The sequence below is a fragment of the Hemitrygon akajei genome, chromosome 5 (genome assembly GCF_048418815.1).
Source record: "Hemitrygon akajei chromosome 5, sHemAka1.3, whole genome shotgun sequence".
Classification (NCBI taxonomy): Eukaryota; Metazoa; Chordata; class Chondrichthyes; order Myliobatiformes; family Dasyatidae; genus Hemitrygon; species Hemitrygon akajei.
The window spans coordinates 56,598,948-56,617,037 of record NC_133128.1 but is presented as its reverse complement, the minus strand read 5'-3'; positions in this window follow the sequence as shown (position 1 = coordinate 56,617,037).

The window sequence follows — 18,090 nt, the reverse complement described above, 5'->3', positions numbered from 1 at the left end:
AGTGATCCCCCAGTGATCAATAGGCAATCTCCCCTCTCCAAGAGTAGACTGATTCCCCACTGATCATTAGGCAATCTCCCCTCTCCGAGAGCAGAGTGATCCCCAGTGATCTATAGGCAATCTCCCCTCTCCGAGAGCAGAGCTATCCCCAGTGATCAATAGGAAATCTCCCCTCTCCGAGAGTAGAGTGATACCCCAGTGATCAATAGGCAATCTCCCCCTCGAGTGCAGGGCGATCCCCAGTCATCAATAGGAAATCTCCCCTCTCTGAGAGCAGAGTGATCCCCAGTGATCAATAGGCAATATCCCCTCTCCGAGAGCAGAGCGATCCCCAGTGATCAATAGGAAATCTCCCCACTCCGAGAGCAGAGTGGTCCCCAGTGAACAATAGGCAATCTCCCCTCTCCGAGAGCAGAGTGATTCCCCGGTGATCAATAGGCAATCTCCCCTCTCCAAGAGCAGAGTGATTCCCCGGTGATCAATAGGCAATCTCCCCTCTCCGAGAGCAGAGTGATTCCCCAGTGATCAATAGGCAATCTCCCCCTCCGAGAGTAGAGCGATCCCCAGTGTTTAATAGGAAATCTCCCCTCTCCGAGAGCAGAGTGATCCCCAGTGATCAATAGGCAAACTCCCCCTCCGAGAGCAGAGTGATCTCCCAGTGATCAATAGGCAATCTCCCCCTCCGAGAGTAGAGTGATTCCCCAGTGATCAATAGGCAAACTCCCCCTCCGAGAGAAGAGCGATCCCCAGTGATGAATAGGCAATCTCCCCTCTCCGAGAGCAGAGTGATCCCAGTGATGAATAGGCAATCTCCCCTCTCCGAGAGCAGAGTGATCCCCCAGTGATCAATAGGCAATCTCCCCTCTCCAAGAGTAGAGTGATTCCCCACTGATCATTAGGCAATCTCCCCTCTCCGAGAGCAGAGTGATCCCCAGTGATCAATAGGCAATCTCCCCTCTCCGAGAGCAGAGCGATCCCCAGTGATCAATAGGAAATCTCCCCTCTCCGAGAGTAGAGTGATTCCCCAGTGATCAATAGGCAATCTCCCCCTCGAGTGCAGGGCGATCCCCAGTGATCAATAGGATATCTCCTCTCTCTGAGAGCAGAGTGATCCCCAGTGATCAATAGGCAATATCCCCTGTCCGAGAGCAGAGCGATCCCCAGTGATCAATAGGAAATCTCCCCTCTCCGAGAGCAGAGTGATCCCCAGTGATCAATAGGCAATCTCCCCTCTCCAAGAGTAGAGTTATTCCCCAGTGATCAATAGGCAATCTCCCCTCTCCAAGAGCAGAGTGATTCCCCAGTGATCAATAGGAAATCTCCCCTCTCCGAGAGTAGAGTGATTCCCCAGTGATCAATAGGCAATCTCCCCTCTCTGAGAGTAGAGTGATTCCCCACTGATCAATAGGCAATCTCCCCTCTCCGAGAGCAGAGTGATCCCCCAGTGATCAATAGTCAATCTCCCCTCTCCGAGAGCAGAGCGATCCCCAGTGATCAATAGGCAATCTCCCCCTCCGAGAGCAGAGCGATCCCCAGTGATCAATAGGCAATCTTCCCTCTCCGAGAGCAGAGTGATCCCCCAGTGATCAATAGGCAATCTCCCCTCTCCAAGAGTAGAGTGATTCCCCACTGATCATTAGGCAATCTCCCCTCTCCGAGAGCAGAGCGATCCCCAGTGATCAATAGGCAATCTCCCCTCTCCGAGAGCAGAGTGATCCCCCAGTGATCAATAGGCAATCTCCCCTCTCCAAGAGTAGAGTGATTCCCCACTGATCATTAGGCAATCTCCCCTCTCCGAGAGCAGAGTGATCCCCAGTGATCAATAGGCAATCTCCCCTCTCCGAGAGCAGAGCGATCCCCAGTGATCAATAGGAAATCTCCCCTCTCCGAGAGTAGAGTGATTCCCCAGTGATCAATAGGCAATCTCCCCCTCGAGTGCAGGGCGATCCCCAGTGATCAATAGGATATCTCCTCTCTCTGAGAGCAGAGTGATCCCCAGTGATCAATAGGCAATATCCCCTGTCCGAGAGCAGAGCGATCCGCAGTGATCAATAGGAAATCTCCCCTCTCCGAGAGCAGAGTGATCCCCAGTGATCAATAGGCAATCTCCCCTCTCCAAGAGTAGAGTTATTCCCCAGTGATCAATAGGCAATCTCCCCTCTCCAAGAGCAGAGTGATTCCCCAGTGATCAATAGGAAATCTCCCCTCTCCGAGAGTAGAGTGATTCCCCAGTGATCAATAGGCAATCTCCCCTCTCTGAGAGTAGAGTGATTCCCCACTGATCAATAGGCAATCTCCCCTCTCCGAGAGCAGAGTGATCCCCCAGTGATCAATAGTCAATCTCCCCTCTCCGAGAGCAGAGCGATCCCCAGTGATCAATAGGCAATCTCCCCCTCCGAGAGCAGAGCGATCCCCAGTGATCAATAGGCAATCTTCCCTCTCCGAGAGCAGAGTGATCCCCCAGTGATCAATAGGCAATCTCCCCTCTCCAAGAGTAGAGTGATTCCCCACTGATCATTAGGCAATCTCCCCTCTCCGAGAGCAGAGCGATCCCCAGTGATCAATAGGCAATCTCCCCTCTCCGAGAGCAGAGTGATCCCCCAGTGATCAATAGGCAATCTCCCCTCTCCAAGAGTAGAGTGATTCCCCACTGATCATTAGGCAATCTCCCCTCTCCGAGAGCAGAGCGATCCCCAGTGATCAATAGGCAATCTCCCCTCTCCGAGAGCAGAGCGATCCCCAGTGATCAATAGGAAATCTCCCTCTCTGAGAGCAGAGTGATTGCCAGTGATCAATAGGCAATCTCCCTCTCTGAGAGCAGAGTGATCCCCAGTGATCAATAGGCAATCTTTCTCTCTCAGAGCAGAGTGATCCCCAGTGATCAATTGGCAATATCCCCTCTCCGAGAGCAGAGCGATCCCCAGTGATCAATAGGAAATCTCCCCCCTCCGAGAGCAGAGTGGTCCCCAGTGAACAATAGGCAATCTCCCCTCTCCGAGAGCAGAGTGATTCCCCGGTGATCAATAGGCAATCTCCCCTCTCCGAGAGCAGAGTGATTCCCCGGTGATCAATAGGCAATCTCCCCTCTCCGAGAGCAGAGTGATTCCCCAGTGATCAATAGGCAATCTCCCCTCTCCGAGAGCAGAGCGATCCCAAGTGATCAATAGGCTATCTCCCCTCTCCGAGAGCTGAGCGATTCCCTGTGATCAATAGGCAATTTCCCCTCCGAGAGCAGAGTGATTCCCCAGTGATCAATAGGCAAACTCCCCCTCCGAGAGCAGAGCGATCCCCAGTGATTAATAGGAAATCTCCCCTCTCCGAGAGCAGAGTGATCCCCAGTGATCATTAGCCAATCTCCCCTCTCCGAGAGCAGAGTGATCCCCAGTGATGAATAGCCAATCTCCCCTCTCCGAGAGCAGAGTGATCCCAGTGATGAATAGGCAATCTCCCCTCTCCGAGAGCAGAGTGATCCCCCAGTGATCAATAGGCAATCTCCCCTCTCCAAGAGTAGAGTGATTCCCCACTGATCATTAGGCAATCTCCCCTCTCCGAGAGCAGAGTGATCCCCAGTGATCTATAGGCAATCTCCCCTCTCCGAGAGCAGAGCGATCCCCAGTGATCAATAGGAAATCTCCCCTCTCCGAGAGTAGAGTGATACCCCAGTGATCAATAGGCAATCTCCCCCTCGAGTGCAGGGCGATCCCCAGTCATCAATAGGAAATCTCCCCTCTCTGAGAGCAGAGTGATCCCCAGTGATCAATAGGCAATATCCCCTCTCCGAGAGCAGAGCGATCCCCAGTGATCAATAGGAAATCTCCCCACTCCGAGAGCAGAGTGGTCCCCAGTGAACAATAGGCAATCTCCCCTCTCCGAGAGCAGAGTGATTCCCCGGTGATCAATAGGCAATCTCCCCTCTCCAAGAGCAGAGTGATTCCCCAGTGATCAATAGGCAATCTCCCCTCTCCGAGAGCAGAGTGATTCCCCAGTGATCAATAGGCAATCTCCCCCTCCGAGAGTAGAGCGATCCCCAGTGTTTAATAGGAAATCTCCCCTCTCCGAGTGCAGAGTGATCCCCAGTGATCAATAGGCAAACTCCCCCTCCGAGAGCAGAGTGATCTCCCAGTGATCAATAGGCAATCTCCCCCTCCGAGAGTAGAGTGATTCCCCAGTGATCAATAGGCAAACTCCCCCTCCGAAAGAAGAGCGATCCCCAGTGATGAATAGGCAATCTCCCCTCTCCGAGAGTAGAGTGATTCCCCGGTGATCAATAGGCAATCTCCCCTCTCCAAGAGCAGAGTGATTCCCCGGTGATCAATAGGCAATCTCCCCTCTCCGAGAGCAGAGTGATTCCCCAGTGATCAATAGGCAATCTCCCCCTCCGAGAGTAGAGCGATCCCCAGTGTTTAATAGGAAATCTCCCCTCTCCGAGAGCAGAGTGATCCCCAGTGATCAATAGGCAAACTCCCCCTCCGAGAGCAGAGTGATCTCCCAGTGATCAATAGGCAATCTCCCCCTCCGAGAGTAGAGTGATACCCCAGTGATCAATAGGCAATCTCCCCCTCGAGTGCAGGGCGATCCCCAGTCATCAATAGGAAATCTCCCCTCTCTGAGAGCAGAGTGATCCCCAGTGATCAATAGGCAATATCCCCTCTCCGAGAGCAGAGCGATCCCCAGTGATCAATAGGAAATCTCCCCACTCCGAGAGCAGAGTGGTCCCCAGTGAACAATAGGCAATCTCCCCTCTCCGAGAGCAGAGTGATTCCCCGGTGATCAATAGGCAATCTCCCCTCTCCAAGAGCAGAGTGATTCCCCAGTGATCAATAGGCAATCTCCCCTCTCCGAGAGCAGAGTGATTCCCCAGTGATCAATAGGCAATCTCCCCCTCCGAGAGTAGAGCGATCCCCAGTGTTTAATAGGAAATCTCCCCTCTCCGAGTGCAGAGTGATCCCCAGTGATCAATAGGCAAACTCCCCCTCCGAGAGCAGAGTGATCTCCCAGTGATCAATAGGCAATCTCCCCCTCCGAGAGTAGAGTGATTCCCCAGTGATCAATAGGCAAACTCCCCCTCCGAAAGAAGAGCGATCCCCAGTGATGAATAGGCAATCTCCCCTCTCCGAGAGCAGAGTGATCCCAGTGATGAATAGGCAATCTCCCCTCTCCGACAGCAGAGTGATCCCCCAGTGATCAATAGGCAATCTCCCCTCTCCAAGAGTAGAGTGATTCCCCACTGATCATTAGGCAATCTCCCCTCTCCGAGAGCAGAGTGATCCCCAGTGATCAATAGGCAATCTCCCCTCTCCGAGAGCAGAGCGATCCCCAGTGATCAATAGGAAATCTCCCCTCTCCGAGAGTAGAGTGATTCCCCAGTGATCAATAGGCAATCTCCCCCTCGAGTGCAGGGCGATCCCCAGTGATCAATAGGAAATCTCCTCTCTCTGAGAGCAGAGTGATCCACAGTGATCAATAGGCAATATCCCCTGTCCGAGAGCAGAGCGATCCCCAGTGATCAATAGGAAATCTCCCCTCTCCGAGAGCAGAGTGATCCCCAGTGATCAATAGGCAATCTCCCCTCTCCAAGAGTAGAGTTATTCCCCAGTGATCAATAGGCAATCTCCCCTCTCCAAGAGCAGAGTGATTCCCCAGTGATCAATAGGAAATCTCCCCTCTCCGAGAGCAGAGTGATTCCCCAGTGATCAATAGGCAATCTCTCCCTCCGAGAGTAGAGTGATTCCCCAGTGATCAATAGGCAATCTCCCCTCTCCGAGAGTAGAGTGATTCCCCACTGATCAATAGGCAATCTCCCCTCTCCGAGAGCAGAGTGATCCCCCAGTGATCAATAGTCAATCTCCCCTCTCCGAGAGCAGAGCGATCCCCAGTGATCAATAGGCAATCTCCCCCTCCGAGAGCAGAGCGATCCCCAGTGATCAATAGGCAATCTTCCCTCTCCGAGAGCAGAGTGATCCCCCAGTGATCAATAGGCAATCTCCCCTCTCCAAGAGTAGAGTGATTCCCCACTGATCATTAGGCAATCTCCCCTCTCCGAGAGCAGAGTGATCCCCAGTGATCAATAGGCAATCTCCCCTCTCCGAGAGCAGAGTGATCCCCAGTGATCAATAGGAAATCTCCCTCTCTGAGAGCAGAGTGATTGCCAGTGATCAATAGGCAATCTCCCTCTCTGAGAGCAGAGTGATCCCCAGTGATCAATAGGCAATCTTTCTCTCTCAGAGCAGAGTGATCCCCAGTGATCAATAGGCAATATCCCCTCTCCGAGAGCAGAGCGATCCCCAGTGATCAATAGGAAATCTCCCCTCTCCGAGAGCAGAGTGGTCCCCAGTGAACAATAGGCAATCTCCCCTCTCCGAGAGCAGAGTGATTCCCCGGTGATCAATAGGCAATCTCCCCTCTCCGAGAGCAGAGTGATTCCCCGGTGATCAATAGGCAATCTCCCCTCTCCGAGAGCAGAGTGATTCCCCAGTGATCAATAGGCAATCTCCCCTCTCCGAGAGCAGAGCGATCCCCAGTGATCAATAGGCTATCTCCCCTCTCCGAGAGCTGAGCGATTCCCTGTGATCAATAGGCAATTTCCCCTCCGAGAGCAGAGTGATTCCCCAGTGATCAATAGGCAAACTCCCCCTCCGAGAGCAGAGCGATCCCCAGTGATTAATAGGAAATCTCCCCTCTCCGAGAGCAGAGTGATCCCCAGTGATCATTAGCCAATCTCCCCTCTCCGAGAGCAGAGTGATCCCCAGTGATGAATAGGCAATCTCCCCTCTCCGAGAGCAGAGTGATCCCCCAGTGATCAATAGGCAATCTCCCCTCTCCAAGAGTAGAGTGATTCCCCACTGATCATTAGGCAATCTCCCCTCTCCGAGAGCAGAGCGATCCCCAGTGATCAATAGGAAATCTCCCCTCTCCGAGAGTAGAGTGATTCCCCAGTGATCAATAGGCAATCTCCCCCTCCGAGTGCAGGGCGATCCCCAGTGATCAATAGGAAATCTCCCCTCTCTGAGAGCAGAGTGATCCCCAGTGATCAACAGGCAATATCCCCTCTCCGAGAGCAGAGCGATCCCCAGTGATCAATAGGCAATCTCCCCTTTCCGAGAGCAGAGTGATCCCCAGTGATCAATAGGCAATCTCCCCTCTCCAAGAGTAGAGTTATTCCCCAGTGATCAATAGGCAATCTCCCCTCTCCAAGAGCAGAGTGATTCCCCAGTGATCAATAGGAAATCTCCCCTCTCCGAGAGCAGAGTGATTCCCCAGTGATCAATAGGCAATCTCTCCCTCCGAGAGTAGAGTGATTCCCCAGTGATCAATAGGCAATCTCCCCTCTCCGAGAGTAGAGTGATTCCCCACTGATCAATAGGCAATCTCCCCTCTCCGAGAGCAGAGTGATCCCCCAGTGATCAATAGGCAATCTCCCCTCTCCGAGAGCAGAGCGATCCCCAGTGATCAATAGGCAATCTCCCCCTCCGAGAGCAGAGCGATCCCCAGTGATCAATAGGCAATCTCCCCTCTCCTAGAGCACAGTGATCCCCAGTGATCAGTAGGCAATCTCCCCTCTCCGAGAGCAGAGTGATCCCCCAGTGATCAATAGGCAATCTCCCCTCTCCGAGAACAGAGTGATTCCCCAGTGATCAATAGGCAATCTCCCCTCTCCGAGAGCAGAGCGATCCCCAGTGTTCAATAGGCAATCTCCCCTCTCCGAGATCAGAGTGATCCCCCAGTGATCAATAGGCAATCTCCCCTCTCCAAGAGCAGAGTGATTCCCCAGTGATCAATAGGAAATCTCCCCTCTCCGAGAGCAGAGTGGTCCCCAGTGAACAATAGGCAATCTCCCCTCTCCGAGAGCAGAGTGATTCCCCGGTGATCAATAGGCAATCTCCCCTCTCCAAGAGCAGAGTGATTCCCCGGTGATCAATAGGCAATCTCCCCTCTCCGAGAGCAGAGTGATTCCCCAGTGATCAATAGGCAATCTCCCCTCTCCGAGAGCAGAGCGATCCCCAGTGATCAATAGGCTATCTCCCCTCTCCGAGAGCTGAGCGATTCCCTGTGATCAATAGGCAATCTACCCCTCCGAGAGCAGAGTGATTCCCCAGTGATCAATAGGCAAATTCCCCTCTCCGAGAGCAGAGCGATCCCCCATTGATCAATAGGCAAACTCCCCCTCCGAGAGCAGAGTGATCCCCAGTGATCAATAGGCAAACTCCCCCTCCGAGAGCAGAGTGATCTCCCAGTGATCAATAGGCAATCTCCCCCTCCGAGAGTAGAGTGATTCCCCAGTGATCAATAGCCAATCTCCCCACTCCGAGAGCAGAGTAATCCCAGTGATGAATAGGCAATCTCCCCTCTCCGAGAGCAGAGTGATCCCCCAGTGATCAATAGGCAATCTCCCCTCTCCAAGAGTAGAGTGATTCCCCACTGATCATTAGGCAATCTCCCCTCTCCGAGAGCAGAGTGATCCCCAGTGATCAATAGGCAATCTCCCCTCTCCGAGAGCAGAGCGATCCCCAGTGATCAATAGGAAATCTCCCCTCTCCGAGAGTAGAGTGATACCCCAGTGATCAATAGGCAATCTCCCCCTCGAGTGCAGGGCGATCCCCAGTGATCAATAGGAAATCTCCTCTCTCTGAGAGCAGAGTGATCCCCAGTGATCAATAGGCAATATCCCCTGTCCGAGAGCAGAGCGATCCCCAGTGATCAATAGGAAATCTCCCCTCTCCGAGAGCAGAGTGATCCCCAGTGATCAATAGGCAATCTCCCCTCTCCAAGAGTAGAGTTATTCCCCAGTGATCAATAGGCAATCTCCCCTCTCCAAGAGCAGAGTGATTCCCCAGTGATCAATAGGAAATCTCCCCTCTCCGAGAGCAGAGTGATTCCCCAGTGATCAATAGGCAATCTCTCCCTCCGAGAGTAGAGTGATTCCCCAGTGATCAATAGGCAATCTCCCGTCTCCGAGAGTAGAGTGATTCCCCACTGATCAATAGGCAATCTCCCCTCTCCGAGAGCAGAGTGATCCCCCAGTGATCAATAGGCAATCTCCCCTCTCCGAGAGCAGAGCGATCCCCAGTGATCAATAGGCAATCTCCCCCTCCGAGAGCAGAGCGATCCCCAGTGACCAATAGGCAATCTTCCCTCTCCGAGAGCAGAGTGATCCCCCAGTGATCAATAGGCAATCTCCCCTCTCCAAGAGTAGAGTCATTCCCCACTGATCATTAGGCAATCTCCCCTCTCCGAGAGCAGAGTGATCCCCAGTGATCAATAAACAATCTCCCCTCTCCGAGAGCAGAGTAATTCTCCAGTGATCAATAGCCAATCTCCCCCTCCAAGAGCAGAGTGATTCCCCCATGATCAATAGGCAATCTCCCCCTCCAAGAGCAGAGTGATCCCCAGTGATCATTAGCCAATCTCCCCTCTCCAAGAGTAGAGTTATTCCCCAGTGATCAATAGGCAATCTCCCCTCTCCAAGAGCAGAGTGATTCCCCAGTGATCAATAGGAAATCTCCCCTCTCCGAGAGCAGAGTGATTCCCCAGTGATCAATAGGCAATCTCTCCCTCCGAGAGTAGAGTGATTCCCCAGTGATCAATAGGCAATCTCCCCTCTCCGAGAGTAGAGTGATTCCCCACTGATCAATAGGCAATCTCCCCTCTCCGAGAGCAGAGTGATCCCCCAGTGATCAATAGGCAATCTCCCCTCTCCGAGAGCAGAGCGAACCCCAGTGATCAATAGGCAATCTCCCCCTCCGAGAGCAGAGCGATCCCCAGTGATCAATAGGCAATCTCCCCTCTCCTAGAGCACAGTGATCCCCAGTGATCAGTAGGCAATCTCCCCTCTCCGAGAGCAGCGTGATCCCCCAGTGATCAATAGGCAATCTCCCCTCTCCGAGAGCAGAGTGATTCCCCAGTGATCAATAGGCAATCTCCCCTCTCCGAGAGCAGAGCGATCCCCAGTGTTCAATAGGCAATCTCCCCTCTCCGAGAGCAGAGTGATCCCCCAGTGATCAATAGGCAATCTCCCCTCTCCAAGAGCAGAGTGATTCCCCAGTGATCAATAGGAAATCTCCCCTCTCCGAGAGCAGAGTGGTCCCCAGTGAACAATAGGCAATCTCCCCTCTCCGAGAGCAGAGTGATTCCCCGGTGATCAATAGGCAATCTCCCCTCTCCAAGAGCAGAGTGATTCCCCGGTGATCAATAGGCAATCTCCCCTCTCCGAGAGCAGAGTGATTCCCCAGTGATCAATAGGCAATCTCCCCTCTCCGAGAGCAGAGCGATCCCCAGTGATCAATAGGCTATCTCCCCTCTCCGAGAGCTGAGCGATTCCCTGTGATCAATAGGCAATCTCCCCCTCCGAGAGCAGAGTGATTCCCCAGTGATCAATAGGCAAATTCCCCTCTCCGAGAGCAGAGCGATCCCCAGTGATCAATAGGAAATCTCCCCTCTCCGAGAGCAGAGTGGTCCCTCATTGATCAATAGGCAATCTCCCCTCTCCGAGAGCAGAGCGATCCCCAGTGATTAATAGGAAATCTCCCCTCTCCGAGAGCAGAGCGATCCCCCATTGATCAATAGGCAAACTCCCCCTCCGAGAGCAGAGCGATCCCCAGTGATTAATAGGAAATCTCCCCTCTCCGAGAGCAGAGCGATCCCCAGTGATCAATAGGCAAACTCCCCCTCCGAGAGCAGAGGGATCTCCCAGTGATCAATAGGCAATCTCCCCCTCCGAGAGTAGAGTGATTCCCCAGTGATCAATAGCCAATCTCCCCTCTCCGAGAGCAGAGTAATCCCAGTGATGAATAGGCAATCTCCCCTCTCCGAGAGCAGAGTGATCCCCCAGTGATCAATAGGCAATCTCCCCTCTCCAAGAGTAGAGTGATTCCCCACTGATCATTAGGCAATCTCCCCTCTCCGAGAGCAGAGTGATCCCCAGTGATCAATAGGCAATCTCCCCTCTCCGAGAGCAGAGCGATCCCCAGTGATCAATAGGAAATCTCCCCTCTCCGAGAGTAGAGTGATACCCCAGTGATCAATAGGCAATCTCCCCCTCGAGTGCAGGGCGATCCCCAGTGATCAATAGGAAATCTCCTCTCTCTGAGAGCAGAGTGATCCCCAGTGATCAATAGGCAATATCCCCTGTCCGAGAGCAGAGCGATCCCCAGTGATCAATAGGAAATCTCCCCTCTCCGAGAGCAGAGTGATCCCCAGTGATCAATAGGCAATCTCCCCTCTCCAAGAGTAGAGTTATTCCCCAGTGATCAATAGGCAATCTCCCCTCTCCAAGAGCAGAGTGATTCCCCAGTGATCAATAGGAAATCTCCCCTCTCCGAGAGCAGAGTGATTCCCCAGTGATCAATAGGCAATCTCTCCCTCCGAGAGTAGAGTGATTCCCCAGTGATCAATAGGCAATCTCCCCTCTCCGAGAGTAGAGTGATTCCCCACTGATCAATAGGCAATCTCCCCTCTCCGAGAGCAGAGTGATCCCCCAGTGATCAATAGGCAATCTCCCCTCTCCGAGAGCAGAGCGATCCCCAGTGATCAATAGGCAATCTCCCCCTCCGAGAGCAGAGCGATCCACAGTGATCAATAGGCAATCTTCCCTCTCCGAGAGCAGAGTGATCCCCCAGTGATCAATAGGCAATCTCCCCTCTCCAAGAGTAGAGTGATTCCCCACTGATCATTAGGCAATCTCCCCTCTCCGAGAGCAGAGTGATCCCCAGTGATCAATAGGCAATCTCCCCTCTCCGAGAGCAGAGTGATTCTCCAGTGATCAATAGCCAATCTCCCACTCCAAGAGCAGAGTGATTCCCCCATGATCAATAGGCAATCTCCCCCTCCAAGAGCAGAGTGATCCCCAGTGATCAGTAGTCAATCTCCCTCTCTGAGAGCAGAGTGATTGCCAGTGATCAATAGGCAATCTCCCTCTCTGAGAGCAGAGTGATCCCCAGTGATCAATAGGCAATCTTTCTCTCTCAGAGCAGAGTGATCCCCAGTGATCAATAGGCAATATCCCCTCTCCGAGAGCAGAGCGATCCCCAGTGATCAATAGGAAATCTCCCCTCTCCGAGAGCAGAGTGGTCCCCAGTGAACAATAGGCAATCTCCCCTCTCCGAGAGCAGAGTGATTCCCCGGTGATCAATAGGCAATCTCCCCTCTCCGAGAGCAGAGTGATTCCCCGGTGATCAATAGGCAATCTCCCCTCTCCGAGAGCAGAGTGATTCCCCAGTGATCAATAGGCAATCTCCCCTCTCCGAGAGCAGAGCGATCCCCAGTGATCAATAGGCTATCTCCCCTCTCCGAGAGCTGAGCGATTCCCTGTGATCAATAGGCAATTTCCCCTCCGAGAGCAGAGTGATTCCCCAGTGATCAATAGGCAAACTCCCCCTCCGAGAGCAGAGCGATCCCCAGTGATTAATAGGAAATCTCCCCTCTCCGAGAGCAGAGTGATCCCCAGTGATCATTAGCCAATCTCCCCTCTCCGAGAGCAGAGTGATCCCCAGTGATGAATAGGCAATCTCCCCTCTCCGAGAGCAGAGTGATCCCCCAGTGATCAATAGGCAATCTCCCCTCTCCAAGAGTAGAGTGATTCCCCACTGATCATTAGGCAATCTCCCCTCTCCGAGAGCAGAGCGATCCCCAGTGATCAATAGGAAATCTCCCCTCTCCGAGAGTAGAGTGATTCCCCAGTGATCAATAGGCAATCTCCCCCTCCGAGTGCAGGGCGATCCCCAGTGATCAATAGGAAATCTCCCCTCTCTGAGAGCAGAGTGATCCCCAGTGATCAACAGGCAATATCCCCTCTCCGAGAGCAGAGCGATCCCCAGTGATCAATAGGCAATCTCCCCTTTCCGAGAGCAGAGTGATCCCCAGTGATCAATAGGCAATCTCCCCTCTCCAAGAGTAGAGTTATTCCCCAGTGATCAATAGGCAATCTCCCCTCTCCAAGAGCAGAGTGATTCCCCAGTGATCAATAGGAAATCTCCCCTCTCCGAGAGCAGAGTGATTCCCCAGTGATCAATAGGCAATCTCTCCCTCCGAGAGTAGAGTGATTCCCCAGTGATCAATAGGCAATCTCCCCTCTCCGAGAGTAGAGTGATTCCCCACTGATCAATAGGCAATCTCCCCTCTCCGAGAGCAGAGTGATCCCCCAGTGATCAATAGGCAATCTCCCCTCTCCGAGAGCAGAGCGATCCCCAGTGATCAATAGGCAATCTCCCCCTCCGAGAGCAGAGCGATCCCCAGTGATCAATAGGCAATCTCCCCTCTCCTAGAGCACAGTGATCCCCAGTGATCAGTAGGCAATCTCCCCTCTCCGAGAGCAGAGTGATCCCCCAGTGATCAATAGGCAATCTCCCCTCTCCGAGAACAGAGTGATTCCCCAGTGATCAATAGGCAATCTCCCCTCTCCGAGAGCAGAGCGATCCCCAGTGTTCAATAGGCAATCTCCCCTCTCCGAGATCAGAGTGATCCCCCAGTGATCAATAGGCAATCTCCCCTCTCCAAGAGCAGAGTGATTCCCCAGTGATCAATAGGAAATCTCCCCTCTCCGAGAGCAGAGTGGTCCCCAGTGAACAATAGGCAATCTCCCCTCTCCGAGAGCAGAGTGATTCCCCGGTGATCAATAGGCAATCTCCCCTCTCCAAGAGCAGAGTGATTCCCCGGTGATCAATAGGCAATCTCCCCTCTCCGAGAGCAGAGTGATTCCCCAGTGATCAATAGGCAATCTCCCCTCTCCGAGAGCAGAGCGATCCCCAGTGATCAATAGGCTATCTCCCCTCTCCGAGAGCTGAGCGATTCCCTGTGATCAATAGGCAATCTACCCCTCCGAGAGCAGAGTGATTCCCCAGTGATCAATAGGCAAATTCCCCTCTCCGAGAGCAGAGCGATCCCCCATTGATCAATAGGCAAACTCCCCCTCCGAGAGCAGAGTGATCCCCAGTGATCAATAGGCAAACTCCCCCTCCGAGAGCAGAGTGATCTCCCAGTGATCAATAGGCAATCTCCCCCTCCGAGAGTAGAGTGATTCCCCAGTGATCAATAGCCAATCTCCCCACTCCGAGAGCAGAGTAATCCCAGTGATGAATAGGCAATCTCCCCTCTCCGAGAGCAGAGTGATCCCCCAGTGATCAATAGGCAATCTCCCCTCTCCAAGAGTAGAGTGATTCCCCACTGATCATTAGGCAATCTCCCCTCTCCGAGAGCAGAGTGATCCCCAGTGATCAATAGGCAATCTCCCCTCTCCGAGAGCAGAGCGATCCCCAGTGATCAATAGGAAATCTCCCCTCTCCGAGAGTAGAGTGATACCCCAGTGATCAATAGGCAATCTCCCCCTCGAGTGCAGGGCGATCCCCAGTGATCAATAGGAAATCTCCTCTCTCTGAGAGCAGAGTGATCCCCAGTGATCAATAGGCAATATCCCCTGTCCGAGAGCAGAGCGATCCCCAGTGATCAATAGGAAATCTCCCCTCTCCGAGAGCAGAGTGATCCCCAGTGATCAATAGGCAATCTCCCCTCTCCAAGAGTAGAGTTATTCCCCAGTGATCAATAGGCAATCTCCCCTCTCCAAGAGCAGAGTGATTCCCCAGTGATCAATAGGAAATCTCCCCTCTCCGAGAGCAGAGTGATTCCCCAGTGATCAATAGGCAATCTCTCCCTCCGAGAGTAGAGTGATTCCCCAGTGATCAATAGGCAATCTCCCGTCTCCGAGAGTAGAGTGATTCCCCACTGATCAATAGGCAATCTCCCCTCTCCGAGAGCAGAGTGATCCCCCAGTGATCAATAGGCAATCTCCCCTCTCCGAGAGCAGAGCGATCCCCAGTGATCAATAGGCAATCTCCCCCTCCGAGAGCAGAGCGATCCCCAGTGACCAATAGGCAATCTTCCCTCTCCGAGTGCAGAGTGATCCCCCAGTGATCAATAGGCAATCTCCCCTCTCCAAGAGTAGAGTCATTCCCCACTGATCATTAGGCAATCTCCCCTCTCCGAGAGCAGAGTGATCCCCAGTGATCAATAAACAATCTCCCCTCTCCGAGAGCAGAGTAATTCTCCAGTGATCAATAGCCAATCTCCCCCTCCAAGAGCAGAGTGATTCCCCCATGATCAATAGGCAATCTCCCCCTCCAAGAGCAGAGTGATCCCCAGTGATCATTAGCCAATCTCCCCTCTCCAAGAGTAGAGTTATTCCCCAGTGATCAATAGGCAATCTCCCCTCTCCAAGAGCAGAGTGATTCCCCAGTGATCAATAGGAAATCTCCCCTCTCCGAGAGCAGAGTGATTCCCCAGTGATCAATAGGCAATCTCTCCCTCCGAGAGTAGAGTGATTCCCCAGTGATCAATAGGCAATCTCCCCTCTCCGAGAGTAGAGTGATTCCCCACTGATCAATAGGCAATCTCCCCTCTCCGAGAGCAGAGTGATCCCCCAGTGATCAATAGGCAATCTCCCCTCTCCGAGAGCAGAGCGAACCCCAGTGATCAATAGGCAATCTCCCCCTCCGAGAGCAGAGCGATCCCCAGTGATCAATAGGCAATCTCCCCTCTCCTAGAGCACAGTGATCCCCAGTGATCAGTAGGCAATCTCCCCTCTCCGAGAGCAGCGTGATCCCCCAGTGATCAATAGGCAATCTCCCCTCTCCGAGAGCAGAGTGATTCCCCAGTGATCAATAGGCAATCTCCCCTCTCCGAGAGCAGAGCGATCCCCAGTGTTCAATAGGCAATCTCCCCTCTCCGAGAGCAGAGTGATCCCCCAGTGATCAATAGGCAATCTCCCCTCTCCAAGAGCAGAGTGATTCCCCAGTGATCAATAGGAAATCTCCCCTCTCCGAGAGCAGAGTGGTCCCCAGTGAACAATAGGCAATCTCCCCTCTCCGAGAGCAGAGTGATTCCCCGGTGATCAATAGGCAATCTCCCCTCTCCAAGAGCAGAGTGATTCCCCGGTGATCAATAGGCAATCTCCCCTCTCCGAGAGCAGAGTGATTCCCCAGTGATCAATAGGCAATCTCCCCTCTCCGAGAGCAGAGCGATCCCCAGTGATCAATAGGCTATCTCCCCTCTCCGAGAGCTGAGCGATTCCCTGTGATCAATAGGCAATCTCCCCCTCCGAGAGCAGAGTGATTCCCCAGTGATCAATAGGCAAATTCCCCTCTCCGAGAGCAGAGCGATCCCCAGTGATCAATAGGAAATCTCCCCTCTCCGAGAGCAGAGTGGTCCCTCATTGATCAATAGGCAATCTCCCCTCTCCGAGAGCAGAGCGATCCCCAGTGATTAATAGGAAATCTCCCCTCTCCGAGAGCAGAGCGATCCCCCATTGATCAATAGGCAAACTCCCCCTCCGAGAGCAGAGCGATCCCCAGTGATTAATAGGAAATCTCCCCTCTCCGAGAGCAGAGCGATCCCCAGTGATCAATAGGCAAACTCCCCCTCCGAGAGCAGAGGGATCTCCCAGTGATCAATAGGCAATCTCCCCCTCCGAGAGTAGAGTGATTCCCCAGTGATCAATAGCCAATCTCCCCTCTCCGAGAGCAGAGTAATCCCAGTGATGAATAGGCAATCTCCCCTCTCCGAGAGCAGAGTGATCCCCCAGTGATCAATAGGCAATCTCCCCTCTCCAAGAGTAGAGTGATTCCCCACTGATCATTAGGCAATCTCCCCTCTCCGAGAGCAGAGTGATCCCCAGTGATCAATAGGCAATCTCCCCTCTCCGAGAGCAGAGCGATCCCCAGTGATCAATAGGAAATCTCCCCTCTCCGAGAGTAGAGTGATACCCCAGTGATCAATAGGCAATCTCCCCCTCGAGTGCAGGGCGATCCCCAGTGATCAATAGGAAATCTCCTCTCTCTGAGAGCAGAGTGATCCCCAGTGATCAATAGGCAATATCCCCTGTCCGAGAGCAGAGCGATCCCCAGTGATCAATAGGAAATCTCCCCTCTCCGAGAGCAGAGTGATCCCCAGTGATCAATAGGCAATCTCCCCTCTCCAAGAGTAGAGTTATTCCCCAGTGATCAATAGGCAATCTCCCCTCTCCAAGAGCAGAGTGATTCCCCAGTGATCAATAGGAAATCTCCCCTCTCCGAGAGCAGAGTGATTCCCCAGTGATCAATAGGCAATCTCTCCCTCCGAGAGTAGAGTGATTCCCCAGTGATCAATAGGCAATCTCCCCTCTCCGAGAGTAGAGTGATTCCCCACTGATCAATAGGCAATCTCCCCTCTCCGAGAGCAGAGTGATCCCCCAGTGATCAATAGGCAATCTCCCCTCTCCGAGAGCAGAGCGATCCCCAGTGATCAATAGGCAATCTCCCCCTCCGAGAGCAGAGCGATCCACAGTGATCAATAGGCAATCTTCCCTCTCCGAGAGCAGAGTGATCCCCCAGTGATCAATAGGCAATCTCCCCTCTCCAAGAGTAGAGTGATTCCCCACTGATCATTAGGCAATCTCCCCTCTCCGAGAGCAGAGTGATCCCCAGTGATCAATAGGCAATCTCCCCTCTCCGAGAGCAGAGTGATTCTCCAGTGATCAATAGCCAATCTCCCACTCCAAGAGCAGAGTGATTCCCCCATGATCAATAGGCAATCTCCCCCTCCAAGAGCAGAGTGATCCCCAGTGATCAGTAGTCAATCTCCCTCTCTGAGAGCAGAGTGATTGCCAGTGATCAATAGGCAATCTCCCTCTCTGAGAGCAGAGTGATCCCCAGTGATCAATAGGCAATCTTTCTCTCTCAGAGCAGAGTGATCCCCAGTGATCAATAGGCAATCTCCCTCTCCGAGAGCAGAGCAATTCCCAGTGATCAATAGGCATTCTCCCCTCTCCAAGAGCAGAGCGATCCCCAGTGATCAATAGGCAATCTCCCTCTCCGAGAGCAGAGCGATCCCCCAGTGATCAAAAGGCAATCTCCCCCTCCGAGAGCAGAGCGATTCCCCAGTGATCAATAGGCAATCTCCCCTCTCCGAGAGCAGAGCGATCCCCAGTGATCAATAGGCAATCTCCCCTCTCCCAGAGCAGAGAGATCCCCAGTGATCAATAGGCAATCTCCCCCTTCGAGAGCAGAGCGATTCCCCAGTGATCAATAGGCAATCTCCCCTCTCCAAGAGCAGAGCGATCCCCAGAGA